Consider the following 15139-nt stretch of genomic DNA (forward strand, 5'->3'; position numbering starts at 1 on the left):
CATCCCTGCGAGCCCTCGAGGACAGAGACCAGTCCCGCCTTCGGGACATAGACTCGGAGTTCAATGATGCCCTGGCCAAGATTCTTGGTAAGAACGGTGAGCCGTAGGAGTAGTCTGCCGCCATTGTATATAGTTAATTAGGCTTAGGTTTTCTTTTGTTTTATTTTGGAGTCAATGGACATTGATCAGCTTTTTGTACATAGTTGTATTTTGTAGGGTTTTTGATAGGTTTCATTTGGTTTTGTTATCATGGACCCTAAGAACTTTCAATGTTGATGGTACTGGAACTCCAGATTTTTTCTTTTATGTTTTTCACACCCATGATGGAATGTTTTTTTTTTATTTACCCTTTGGATTCAGATTTTTAGTTTCTGGAAATGGACCACTTTGAGGATTTGGTTTTTTTTGGGATCACCCTTTTTATGGATTTTGCATTTCAGTTATGTTCACATTCATTTATTTTTCCTTGGCATAGTTGATTTTTGTTTGGTTGATTTTATTTTTTAATACATTTTCATCAGTTCACATATTTGTGTTGTCAGCTCTCATTAGTTTGGTGCATGTGTCAGTCGTCATTGCCTCAGTCATGTGTCGCTGCTGTGTGGCCATGTTGGGCATATCTTTGGTTGCATGCATGTGTGGTTCTGTGAATGACAAGCTATGGGGCCTGAACAGGGAAGTGAGGACAATGGATGGGTGTGGAGTTGCGGGCGGGCAGCGTGGGGTGGCATTTGGGTGGACATTTGCTACATGCATGTATGTTGTGACAATGTGTTGGTTGGATAGACATGAGTCAGGGTCTGCTGGCAGGTGCCCATCACTGGTGGGGAGACATGAGTCAGGGCCTGCTGGCAGGTGCCCATCACTGGTGGGGGGACATGAGTCGGGGCCTGCTGCAGGTGCCCATCACTGGTGGGAGACATGAGTCAGGGCCTGCTGGCAGGTGCCCATCACTGGTGGGGGGGACATGAGTCGGGGCTTGCATGTGCATGGTGCCATGTGGGCTGCCTGCGGGTCATGGCCAGGAGTGTTGGGTGGTCCCCTGTGGTGATAAGCTGCCGACAGGTCATGGTCAGGGTGGATGGGCTGCCTGAGGGTCATGGCCAGGGGTCCATCCACTCAGACCATAACCCGCAGGCAGCCCATCACCACAGGGGACCACCCAACACCCCTGGCCATGCCCCGCAGGCAGCCCACACCACAGGGGACCACCCAACACCCCTGACCATGCCCTGCAGGCAGCCCATTCATTCTGACCATGACCCACAGGCAGCCCATGACCACAGGGGACCACCCAACACCCCTGACCGCGCCCTGCAGGCAGCCCATCCACCCTGACCCTGACCCGCAGGCAGCCCATCACCACAGGGGACGACCCAACACCCCTGGCCATGCCCCGCTGGCAGCCCACACCACAGGGGGGACTTTTTCCACGCAATTTGCCTGGCACGAGCGGGTTACGTGTATTCCAAGGGGAGCGCAGGGAGTTTTACACGCGATTGGGCTGGCACGAGCGGGGTATGCGTATTCCGAGGGGTGTGCGGGGAGTTTTACATGTGATTGGGCTGGCGCGAGCAGGGTACTTGTATTCCGAGGGGTGCGCAGGGAGCTTTACACGCAATTGGGCTGGCACGAGCGGGGTATGCATATTCTGAGGGGTGCGCAGGGAGTTTTACACATGATTGGGCTGGTGCGAGCGGGGTACGCGTATTTGTATGGGTGTGCGAGGAGGTTTACACGCGATTGGGTTGTCGCTTGAGGGCTGAGTGGCGTTTTTAGCACAATTTCATTGTTGGGGGGCTGTATGCTGGTCCACTGGCCTTTGCGCCATGTAGGGGATTTGTGCGGATGTTTTTGGCGCAAGAGGAGGGGTTGGGGCGTAACTGGCACTGCTGCTGGGTCGCTGCACCACGGCTGGTTATGGATGTTTAAATCCATGAATACGCGGTGCGTCAAAATGGGTTTTGGCGCACGCGGATGGTTCAAGCTGGCGCACGCTCCCTATGTGTGCCAGCCGCGCGCGCCACTTTTGCGCTTGATTCTATGAATTACCCCGTTAGTTTCCTGTTTTAGCAAATTCATGCTCCTCGTTTGGAATCTGAATGTTTCTCCTTGAATGACACTTCAATGTCTCATGTTACTTGAAGCACACAATGAACGGTTGAATGGTAATCAACAATAAACCTCTTTTGCGCTGAGGTTTTGCACTCCTTCATTCTCAACACTATTCTATTGTGGACTCCTCAGGGCCACCCATGAGATGCAAATGTTCTGGATTCCTTTCCTTTGGCGGTGCATAATATGCCCCACTACCTCCAAGATATCCTGCATGTATTTCCAATCTAAAAGGTCCACCTTCTGGATTCAAAATGCCCCTCTTTGAAAGAAAATGTAGAAGAGAATCACTCAGCCTCTGGCTTTGAACATACACAAAAGCTTTTGGGAGAAATATGAGACGTATCTACTAGCTTTGCCAATACTTTTATTGTGCTTTATAATAGTCCAATTCCTTTAGAAATGGTTTTGGCCATCGTCCCTGCCATATATTCACGTTCTCAAGAGTTTGACCAAAACATTTCAATTGCAATTCTCCATTTCTGGAATCTCATTGGCCACTTTTTCCTCGGTAGGGGAAATTCCCAGAATCATGGAACAGTTCAGTTAGAGTTCATGCTTTCTTACCTTTTTCAGTTCCCTTACAGATCACAGCTGCTTCATAACGACTTCCTCTCCCCATGGTCCTCCGCCCCCCTGGATATTGGATGATCACACATTAGAGGGTGGTTACTGTTCTCGTCAATTTTCCCCCCTCTTTCGTATTGACTTGATCCACTGTGTTACCCATGTTGACTTCCATCACTTTTTCTATGTCTGGGATTTCTTCACATACAGTAATTTGCTACCTGAAGCACCTTTCTTATGCCAACATCCTTTACTTTCGGGATTCTGGGGTTTATCCAAAAATCATAACCTCATCGCTATAATCTATTCCCACCCCCAAACCCTGTGAATGTTTCCACTTTTACTATCTTTATTTTCCTAGCCACACTCCTCTGAGAACTATAGTCTAGCATTAAGACCAGCACATTAACCTGAGATGTCTCTGTTAGAACGTCTAAAGCTGCCTTGACCAGATTATCACTGTTAATATATTTCAAGTGCATGGACTCATGATACCTTTTCGCATTCATAGAGTATGCATTGCACTATCGTACTAATGAGTTCATTTCCTCTATGAAAGCAGCTGCACTACTTGTTAGACTGGCTTCTGCCACCTCAGCTGTCCACATATTCTGCCTATTTCATATGAAAAGCTAAGAATAAATCATTAATCGTGTTCACAAACTTTTCATAAACTCACACTGCTTGTTCTCGTATTTTGATAATATTTAATCTATTCACCGTATTATGGGGCGCATCTGCCTCGAAGCGCAATTCCCTATCAATTGATGAGAATGCGTAATGCTTACCTGGTGTCTTGCAGAGTATATAGCAACCTGGATGGCCTTCTGGATGCTTTGGCCCAACGCCTTCCTTGAGCGTAACCGTGTGTGGCACCCAAGGGCACACCCACGTGCTCACGACAAAAGAGGTAGGATGTGTTTGGTGTTGCAATGCAGAGACCTGGATTGTTGTTCCTCAGCTGTGCTTCCTGTGAGAGACAGAGCGTTATTAGGGAATTATTAGACGAGTGATCAAATAAGCCCTGAGTTTCCTTTCCTTCCCATGTCCTAGTTATATGTAATTTTACTTTCGATGTTGGCTCACTGTTAAATGCAGCTGTGCTTCTTATGCCAGTTTTACTTCACTGGCGTGGATTGATCCCAGTTACTTCACTGGGTGGAATGCCCAGTCCGGGTGTGGTCCCCTCTTGCTTCTTCACACAACTCTTTGTATATTCTTAAATGTTCTTTGAATTCTAAATGTCTTTCTGTGTGAAACTGTTAGAGTGCTTGTCCCCTTTATTAATTCATATTCTGTCCTTCCTTACTGATTTCTTCATTTTGCTCCACCAGCTTTGTAATATTGCCATCCTCTTCTTGCAGGCTGCAGCACTAGGCGTCCAATGACATTTTTCCAACGTCGAAAGATGCCGTTATGCTTTGAGCACGTAGTAAACTGGGCGGAGCGCAGAGTCAGTGTTTGCTGTTGGCCGCGATGCAAAAACAAACTTTTGATTTGCTACATTCGTGTTAGTGTTAATGTGAACTGCTGAAAGCATGCCTGCTAGTGTAGTCTGTCTGTCCTCTCTCTTTGCAGGTTACTGGGATGAATCGGGCGGGATAGAGGAAGCCAGGATCCGGTGGATCTATTAAGCATTAGCTTGTCTGGTATGCGGTAAGCGTATGTGCAAGCCGTGTGTGTCTGCAGTGTAACGCAAAGCACGAGAAAGACCAAGGGCAGGGTTTTTATAGCCCTGGGTCTGTGGTAAGCTGCACTGTGCCCTGTCTTGGGTTTATGCTGGCTTCCTCTGTGGCCATATTTGTGATGCTGTAATTCCTCAAACTGGCGGTCCTCTTCGACTGATCTATTTCTATAGGCATGCATGAAGTCTGACCATGAAGTAGTTACTAGAGTGACTTTCAGCTCTGTTTGCTGATGAAGTACTGAACTCTGGGGCATGGTCATGACACCACTCCCCCTCAAGGCCCCTACCATGCTGGTATGATGGGTCTTTGGCTTGTTTGGGTGGTCCCTATGAATGCGGGTCACTAGATGTGGACCATGCACATTTGTGGCTGGTTCCCAGGATATGTCCACCATCTCATAGCCTTTCCAGTCAATGAGATAATAAAGGGTATTCTTAACCACTTTTGAATCCAATATCTTGTGTACTTCATTTTCAGACTCTTCTTTGTCTACAATCACTGGGGGCATAAAACTGATAGGCTTATTTTAGACTTGTCTAGACACAACTATGACAGTGCTCAACTTCTGCCAAGAACATTTCCATCCACCAATATCTAATCTTTATCTGATTGCTGAGGTCCTGCCAAGTTAATTAATGCTTTATGCTGTTGGAAAAATAGATATACTCTAATATATGGTGCCAAATAATACAGCTGGTCTCTCAAAATAGTCTGCATGACACGCTTTGTGCCCTTTTCAATAAGAACATAGATAAAGGTATCTAAGCTTCCCTTGCTTTATCTGGCTTCATCATAATCTTATCTGCTTTTTTTGACAAATTCCAATTTTAACTTAACAAATCTAATTACCTCACTGTGAGGTGCTGCCAAAGACTGTCTCTAATGTATCAGCCTCTGTTGCTTGCCGGAAACCTTTTGCCATAAGTCATAATCTCTCACGCCTGGCTGAGGCCTGGAAAACATTTTGCAATTGAGTCATCCATTTTGAATTTTTGTCTGACACTGTATTCATTCTTCAGGGAGCTATTAATTACTTAATTAAACATCTCTCACTTTGTATCCTTTATTCATAATACATCCTTATACACTTATAGTGTGTGTGATATTGAAACATCCTTTACTTCCTGGGTCATCCTAACCCAAATATGCGCAGTGCCATGTGCACTTTTTACCTTAAATAAAGGCACTCTAATCCTGATTTCTGCAATAATGGAACCATTTGATCTGCCTATCATGGTATCTGTACTCAGTTCAGGAGGGAAGGGTCGGCACCCCTATACATTTGTACTGGGTAATATATTGGGATCTGAGTGGTTGGCTGATGGGCTCGATCGGGCCCAAAAAGACCTACGTAGTGTGAAAACATGATCAAATTAGGTATGTCTACACATAGCAGTTTGACCACCAGTTACAACGGATAGGTGTTGCAAAATGTGACACCGTCATAGATCTGACCCTGTTAAGGTCTAGGCTCAAACAGGCTCGATCTGGGCTCAAACTGTCCTACGTAGTGTGAAAACATGATCAAATTAGGTATGTCTAGACATAGCAGTTTGACCACCAGTTACAAAGGATGGGTGTTGCAAAATGTGACACCGTCATAGATCTGACCCTGTTAAGGGGGCTGGGGTGGAGGCAAGGAACCCCCTCAACCTGGGGTTAGTAGCCTACCAGGACAACGCCAGAGCCAGACCTATCTCGGAGGTGGTGTTGGGTAGTTGCGCTAGACCCTTGCATGTACATTGGTGCCTCTTTCTCTGTCCCGATACCTAATCCTGTGCCTTGGTCCGGTCTTTCTCTTTAATCTTTTAGAATGTTCCCTTGAGGCATAGCTTTATCAACGCAAGACACAGAGTCTACATCGACCAGCATGTGCCAGACTTCTCATAAACCCGGGATGGTCTGTGGATCCTGGGAAGCAGCTTAACATAAAGAACATCTAGGACTACAAGTACTACAATACCCATGTGCCCAATGGACAAGACCTGGCCTGGAACAAAAGGTATGCACTGATTAATCAAATGAAAAACACAACATGCAATACTGGGGCCCTAGAATCACTAGAGAGGAACAGTGGAGCAGTGGCGGCGGGACTGGAGCAAGTGGACACAGGCATAGTAGAATGGGAGACCAGGGAACACTCCCAAAAATCCATGTGGACAAGGACCTATTTGATTCAGGAGGGGAAGTAAGAACAAACGATGCAGTAGACTGCATGGCAAGCTGGAAAGCAATGGAGACTGAATAGGTGGTGGGACTAAAGGCTCTTATGAAGACTTCCTGGAGAAAATCCAACCCACAAAGAGAGGAGATGGTATTAGTTGAGATTAGCTAAGAAAGAGACTGGCCCAGGGAAGCAGCCGACTTGAGCATCTAATGGGAGCAGAGAGAAACTCCTAAACAGAAGACGAGAGCTATAAAAAGCCACCAGAGTAAGTCTGCAAAATGTGATGTTCAGGTGCGGTCATAGAGGAGCTAAAAGAGAACCTAAAAGACGACGGGAATATTCTGCAGATGAAGGACTTGGGGGTGACTATTTGGAGGGAGTGAAGTGAAGGCACTGAGATTGAGAGCTTGGTACAGATTTTGGCTGTTTGTGTGTATGTGGGTTAGTGTATCAGAGAGAGAAGTAAGGCTTGAGTTAGGGGGAGTAGAGGTGGTAAGGAGGAAGAGGATGGAGAAGGGGTTTAGTGAGCAGGACACTATATCCATAGGTATGATTTGGAGAAGGAGTTTAGTGAGCAGGACACTATATCCATAGTTGTGATTTTGAAAATGTGTTTAGTGAGCAGGACACTATAGCCAGAGGTTTTAATGCCACCTGCATCTCCAAGGTGACCGATAAACAAATCGCCTACACGCAACCTGATTCGGCCCCACACCTCTGCAGGCCCTCCCCTCCTGCTTTAAATGGAGGGGAGGCGCGCCGCGAGGCGAAGCCGCACAGAGAAGGCCATCAGAAAAGGCCAGGCTGCCTCTCAGCAGCTCCGATGCAAGGGAACCAACAGCTGACTGCACAATCAGCTGATCCGAGCGTCCGTTCAGCACAGGAGTGCTTCCATCTGAAATCTGCCTCCATCACGAGCCACGAGGACTATGACGAAGCTAAGATGGCCGCCACCTTCATCTCCAAGGCGACCGATAAACAAATCGCCTACACGCGACCTCATTCGGCCCCACACTTCTGCAGGCCCTCCCCTCCTGCTTTAAATGGAGGGGAGGTGCGCCGCGAGGCGAAGCGCACAGAGAAGGCCATCAGAAAAGGCCAGGCTCCCTCTCAGCAGCTCTCCGCTGCTCGACGTCGCGACGCGCACGCTCCTGGAAGGTAAGGGTGAGGAGCACTGCCCTGTACTTGCAACTCCCCACTGCAAACCCTTAATTGCTGCAAGAAATGCACGCCTCCGCCTGCGCACCTCGCCCACCTTGCACCACTACTACACGCCCACCCTGCACTGCCGTAATGCACGACTACGAGACAGACTTGTTCACGGCCGCCCCTCCGACAAGGATCATGGCTCCTCCCAGCCTGAGGCGACTCCACTCCGTGTATCCTTTGCCCCCATTGTGCCAGCACAAGCTGCTGCCTTCCTGACCATACTGGTGGATACCAACATCACCTACCTTGCTGCCCACCAGCGACTCTTTCGCTCACTCGTCACCCTTCCTGGTCCCATCACGCTCACTTGCTCCTCCTCCTCTGTTACAAGAATTAGTGCGACTGGGCTATCTTTACCCGCAAGACATCAGAATGACTTCCAATCCACAAAACCCACACCCCCTGCTAGGCGCCGCCCTGCCACCAACGTCTGTACCTCGGACATTCTCCCAGACATTATGCCTGCCCCTAGTATCAGCCTATGTGCCCCTGTTACATTTACTGCACCCATGAATGCTGCTGTGCCTGCACCTGATGTTAGCCTATGTGCCCCTGTAACATTTACTGCACCCATGATTGCTGCTGTGCCTGCACCTGATGTTAGCCTATGTGCCCCTGTTACATTTACTACCCCCATGATTGCTGCTGTGCCTGCACCTGATGTTAGCCTATGTGCCCCTGTTACATTTACTGCACCCATGATTGCTGCTGTGCCTGCTCCTGATGTTGGCCTATGTGCCCCTGTTACATTTACTGCGCGCATGATTGCTGCTGTGCCTGCACCTGATGTTAGCCTATGTGCCCCTGTTACCACCATCGTACCACCTCCCCTTTGTCCTATCGTACTCATGCCCAATCATAACCTCTCTGCCCCCGCCACCCATCCCCTGCCATCACCTAAATCTGACAAACGCACCCTTGCGCCCAACGCCATCCTTAAATGTGCCCTTGTCAATGCCCGTTCAGTACCGGCACATGCCCTAGATATCCATGACCTCATCATAAAGGACAACATCGACCTCCTTATGATCACTGAAACCTGGCTCAACGAGGCAACAGGCCCTGCCCTTACCCTCGTCATCCCAGAAGGATACACCGTATTCAGACAAGACCGTCCCCACCTAAGAGGCGGCGGTGTTGCCTTAATTACTAAAGACTGCTTCAATGTCAGAAAGATTGACGGGGAGATTGGTAACAACTGTGATTACCTTCCACTCAAAATCACCCTATCCCCTAATCACGCCTTTGCCATCCACTTAGTCTACAGACCCCCGGGTCCCAGCTCTGATTTCCATGATGCCTTGCTGCGCGCCCTCTCACATAATCTGAAAAAAACGTCTAAGGTTCTGCTCCTAGGCGACTTGAACCTTGGACTTCATGACCCTAACGACTCCCAGGCCACTGCCTTGGGCAAAGCCCTATCCACACTTGGGTTCGCCTATGTCAACTCAGGACCTACCCACGTCAAAGGTTGCACTCTCGACTGGGTTAGCCACCACAACTGCTCTGTTCGCCTCACCGGCAACACTCCCATCCCTTGGTCTGACCACCATTAGTTACAGTTTGACCTTAACACCCTTAAAGGGTCTCCGGTTCCTGTGATCCCACTCCCCGCTGCCCTCACCAAAAGCTTGCGTCAACTAACTGCAGAAAAGATCTCTCCTCTCTTAGAAGTTCCCACACTGCAGCCTCCATTCTCAATGGACCCTGTTATCCTCTCCACGGCCTTCAAAACAATTGTTGCCCAGGTCGTAGACGCCATCGCTCCTCTTACTATGAGGAAAGTTAAGAAAGTTAAACACTCCAATACCTGGTTCTCTCAAGAGCTGCTAGAACTTTGCTCTAAGAAGAGACGTGCACTCTCTGCATGTAAAACAAACCCCAATGAGATCTTTAAAAAGGCTTTTGATGCCATATCTAGGGAATACAAATCTAGCATCATCAAAGCCAAAGCAGCGTCCTTCAATACGAGGATATCCAACACTAAATCAGAGACCAAAGAAATCTTCAGCATCTTTCGGGAGCTGGAAAAGCCATCATGCCCACCCCCCACATTCTTAAAAGATGACAAATGGTGCAACAACATCCAATCTGCCATGCTCGACAAACTTAACACCCTTCCATCAAAAATCCTTGCCCATCAAAAAGCACTTTCTCACCTTCTCACTGAGCTTCAAAAATGACTCTCCTGAAACCATGCAAACCAAATCACCAATTCTCTTTGAATTCAAGGACATGAGTAAAACTGAAGTTGTTGCCCTCCTCAAAACCATTAAACCCTCTAACTTTAAAGGTGATGCGTTTCCAGCACAGCTCATTAAAGACTGTACCCCCACCTTAGTACCCTTTATCACAGCGTTCATTAACGCCTCCTTCCAATCTGGCCATGTCCCTTCTGACCTTAAGGAAGCCTGGGTCCGCCTGCTCCTTAAAAAACCATCCCCCGACCCACTGGTCCCAGGGAACTACAGGCCCATCACCACAGTCCCCTTTGTCCTTAAAATTCTGGACAAAGCAGCCTTTCTGCAAGTTCAGAAATACCTTGAGGATAACTGCCTTTTAGGTATTCGGCATTCTGGATTCCGTCCTCGGCACGGCACTGAAACGGCTCTTCTTGACCTTAAGGATTAAATGGACGACCTAAGAGACGCTGGCAAGCCTGCGCTTCTCCTTCTCCTCGATCTGTCGGCGGCGTTTGACTTGGTTGATCACAACACACTTTGTCACCACCTTGCCAAATCTGCAAACTTCTCCCCCAAAGCGTGTGAATGGATCACCTGATTCTTGCAAGATAGGGCTATGAAAGTCTTTTCCGACTCAGCCTGTGCCACACCGAGCCTCATCAAGTAAGGAGTTCCACAGGGGTCCTGCATATCACCCACCGTTTACAACCTGTTTACCAGGCAACTATTCAAATTGCTGGACGCCCTGGGCATCTCATATACAAATTATGCAGATGATACACAGGTACTCATTCCCCTCTCGGGTGACTACCAGGCCGATAGCATCACCCTCAATTCTATCTACTCTAAGATCCAATCTTGGATGGCCCAGAACTGGCTATGCCTCAACAGCGAAAAAACAGAACTTCTGCTGATTGGTTCCCCATCCATCCTCAGCAAACTAGGCAATCAATACTCCACCTTCGTTGTCGACAACATTGCCATTGCCGTCTCCCAAGCAATCAAAACACTCGTCGTCTACCTTGACTCAGACCTGACCATGGATAGACAAATCAGCGCCATTGTTTCTTCATCTGCTTATTTCTCCAAACTACTTAATGCAGCAAGACCTTTCCTTTCGCTGCCCAATTGCCTCACCATAGCCAGGGCAATCATTGGCTCACGACATGACTATTGCAATGCCCTCCTGGCTGGGACCTCCAGCAAAAACATTGCCAAACTACAGGTGGTCCAGAACAACGCACTCAGGGCCGCCACTGGGATCTCCAGGAGGGACCACATCTCCACTACAAAGAAGGCAGGTGCACTGGCTGCCAGTTAAAGAAAGAATAATCTTCAAAACCCTTTCACTCGCCCATAAGTGCCTCCATGACCAAGCACCTCCCTACCTGGCTTCCAGAATTCAGAAACTCTCCTCTCAAAGGCCTACTAGAATGGCTTACACCAACATGATCTCCACTCCCAAAAGCAGGAGAGTGCGCGCAGGTGGCACCAGCTTCCCCACCATGACCGCCTCATTCTGGAACTCCCTTCCCGCCCACCTCAGGATGATTGACTCCCATCTGGCATTCCGTAAAACTATTAAAACCAGACTATTTGTTTGATTTGCCAATCCTAAGCCTCAGCCTATCACCTGCTACTTAACATGCCTGTAACTAAGTCTGTATCACTGTATTAACAATTAAGCTTCCTTTCATCGACGTGCAAGCGCCGCGATTCCTGTGGGCTGTATTGTGCGCTCTACAAATACAAATAAATAAATATGGAGACGGAGTTTCGTGAGCAGGACGCTATATCCATATGTGTTATTTGGAGAAGGAGTTTCGTGAGAAGGACCCTATGTCCATAGTTGTAATTTGGAGAAGGAGTTTAGTGAGAGGACACTATATCAAGAGGTGTAATTTGGAGGATGAGTTTAGTGAGCAGTACACTATATCCTTAGGAGTAATGGAGTGAAGTTTAGTGAGCAGAATACTATATCCATAGTTGTGATTTGGATAAGGAGTTTAGTCAGCAGGACACTATATCCAGAGGAGTGATTTGGAGAAGGAGTTTAGTGAGCAGGACACTATATCCATATGTGTGATTTGGTGAAACAGATTAGTGAGCAGGACACTATAGCCATAGTTGTGATTTGGAGAAGGAGTTTAGTGAGCAGGACACTATATCCCTAGCTGTGATTTGGAGAAGGAGTTTAGGGAGCAGGACACTATATCCAGAGGTGTAATTTGGAGAGGGAGTTTAGTGAGCAGGACACTATATCCAGAGGTGTGATTGTTACGCTCACCTGGTCTCTGCAGACGCATTGGGGCACGGTTGCAGCCCTCCCAGGAATTGGATCACGCCGTCGGATCTCTCCCCCTGCGGATAGGCTGTAGACTGCGACAACTGGTGATTTTGCTCCTGCACGGATATGGGAAAATGTGAGTGCGCTGCACGGCGACTATGGTACCTCTCAAACCCTTCTACCCAAGGTGCGATTTCTGTGGGCATGTACCGGCCCATAAGGCTCACCTGGTATTTATTGATGGTGAGCTCTCCATCCTGCTACTTCTGGCAGGGGCGTTTGTTGATGGGATATAGTTCCTTCACTGATCCTTGGTGATTAACAGTCCAGCTAAGACTATTCGTCTCTTGATTGGTAGTATGTGTTTCTCAATGTCTCTTGTCTTTTCCTCCTTCTGTTTTTTCCCCTTCCCCCTTTCTGTCTTGTATTATTGCTCTCGATTTGTTGTTATTTCCTGAATAACGTTTTCTCTTCTGTTTTCTTCCCAATAGATGGAATTGCGGCTCAACAGCAGCTTGTGGAGGTACGGAACGCGGTCGGGATGAAGATAGATGAAACCGCAGTGTCCGACAACAGGTGAGTGATGGTTTAAGGGAAAGCGCGGGATGAGATGGGAGCATGACCTAAAACTCAATTTCTTTTTTAATGTCTTACCTTGCTTTTCCCTTTTTCTTGCAGGTTCTGCGGTCACGGACAAAGCGCGTAATGCTGTGATGCCAAGAAGAAGATTTCAACGTCCCTGAAGTCTTGAAGGTGAGCTGCGGTGTCAAGATGAAGAGTTTGGTGCTCCGGAAGGCGTGAAGGTGAGCTGCTGTGCCAAGATGAAGAGTTCAGCGCTACAGAAGGTTTGATGGTGAGCTGCTGTGCCAAGATGAAGAGTTTGGCGCTCCGGAAGATGTGAGGAAGACATGCACAGGTGAGAGCTGATTCCCCAGATGGTAAGTATGGAGACAGGAAGCAGGATTGCCAAGGTAAGTTCAAATCTCAGGTGATGGTGAGCGCTACGCTGCATGGATGTGCAGAATAACACGAAGCGTCTGCTTCGTGGATTGGAGCACCTTTTATAGCTGTGAGCGTGGGTCCGCCCACTAGGCCTGGCTTGCCTGCTGCACTCTGCCACTCCTAGTGAGTCAGCATGTGCAAGGCAACCTAGTAAATAGCAGCCCCACCCAAGAGTACATGTGGGGCTGCTTTAAGTGATGAAAGTGTACAAGTTAAAGGCACCTTGCACCCGGAATGAGGTGCTATGCTTATAATAAAAGCATTTTGTCCCCAATAAGTGTTTCTTGTTGTCTGTTATTTATAAGCCTGGCACCAAAGCGCCAGGTCTCCGTCCAACCGGGCCCTGTCTGTGTTCTTGGCCCGATGACCATGACAGTGATTTGGAGAAAGAGTTTAGTGAGCAGGACACTGTAGCCATAGTTGTGATTTGGAGAAGGGGTTTAGTGAGCAGGATACTATATCCATAGGTGTGATTTGGAGAAGGAGTTTAGTGAGCAGGACACTATATCCATAGGTGTCATTTGAAGGAACTTAGTGAGTAGGATACTATATCCATAGTTGTGATTTGGAGGGCCCTGTCTGTGTTCTTGGCCCGATGACCATGACAGTGATTTGGAGAAGGAGTTTAGTGAGCAGGACACTGTAGCCATAGTTGTGATTTGGAGAAGGGGTTTAGTGAGCAGGATACTATATCCATAGGTGTGATTTGGAGAAGGAGTTTAGTGAGCAGGACACTATATCCATAGGTGTCATTTGAAGGAACTTAGTGAGTAGGATACTATATCCATAGTTGTGATTTGGAGGGCCCTGTCTGTGTTCTTGGCCCGATGATCATGACAGTGATTTGGAGAAGGAGTTTAGTGAGCAGGACACTGTAGCCATAGTTGTGATTTGGAGAAGGGGTTTAGTGAGCAGGATACTATATCCATAGGTGTGATTTGGAGAAGGAGTTTAGTGAGCAGGACACTATATCCATAGGTGTCATTTGAAGGAACTTAGTGAGTAGGATACTATATCCATAGTTGTGATTTGGAGAAGGAGTTTAGATGTCATTTGACGGAACTTAGTGAGCAGGATACTATTTCCATAGTTGTGATTTGGAGAAGGAGTTTAGTGAGCAGGACACTATATCCCTGGGGCCAATCTAACGAGAAGGGCACCATGGCCCTGAAAGATGAGCAAGGCACCATATGCCTAGAGGTGGTTGGAGGGGAGCAGACACAGGAGCAGTCATAGGATAACAGTATTGGGAGGGAGGTGGAAAGTAGTAGCAGAAGAAGGGAGAGAAGCGATAAGGTAAAGAGCCAGAGTGTAGAAAGGCAGAGCGAGAGAGAGGTCACCCAGAAGAAAGACATTCCAGGGCAATTAAAACACCCTGACTAGGTCACTTCGACAGTCCCAGAGGGAGTCAGAGAGGCAACTCTATGGCCTTTATGCCCTTCTTAGGGCAAAGACCGACTAGATGATAGGGGTCACCTAGCTAAAGAGAATATATATTTTGTCACAACCTTTTGAGAGTAGGAAGCAAGGATAAAGAAGGAGGGAACACACTCAAGGTCAAGGGAAGGCATGTAGGGACCACCCTAGATTTTGAGTCCCAAATGCCATTTTCTTGTATGTTTTTTAATACAAACTGAAAAAAGTTATTTTGTCACATGACTTAACTGAAAATATCGTCACACAAAGTGTATGCTGTCTAGCATGGTTGAGTCAGTAGGTGATTGTGTGTAAGAGAGGTGACAGCTGGAGGAACAGATGGGGCAGGTTAGTGTAGGCGGACTAGACACCTGGTTGCAAAACCTGATTGGCCATACTTCGGTGTATTTGATCCCTATGCCCAGGGCCATCCCTATTTCCTAATGGATGAGAATGGCAAGTGCCAGTAGAAGAAAATAAAGATATGATGGTGTCATGACCCGTC

This window comes from Ambystoma mexicanum, chromosome 1p (assembly GCF_040938575.1).
Source record: "Ambystoma mexicanum isolate Mex_15411 chromosome 1p, UKY_AmexF1_1, whole genome shotgun sequence".
Taxonomy (NCBI): domain Eukaryota; kingdom Metazoa; phylum Chordata; class Amphibia; order Caudata; family Ambystomatidae; genus Ambystoma; species Ambystoma mexicanum.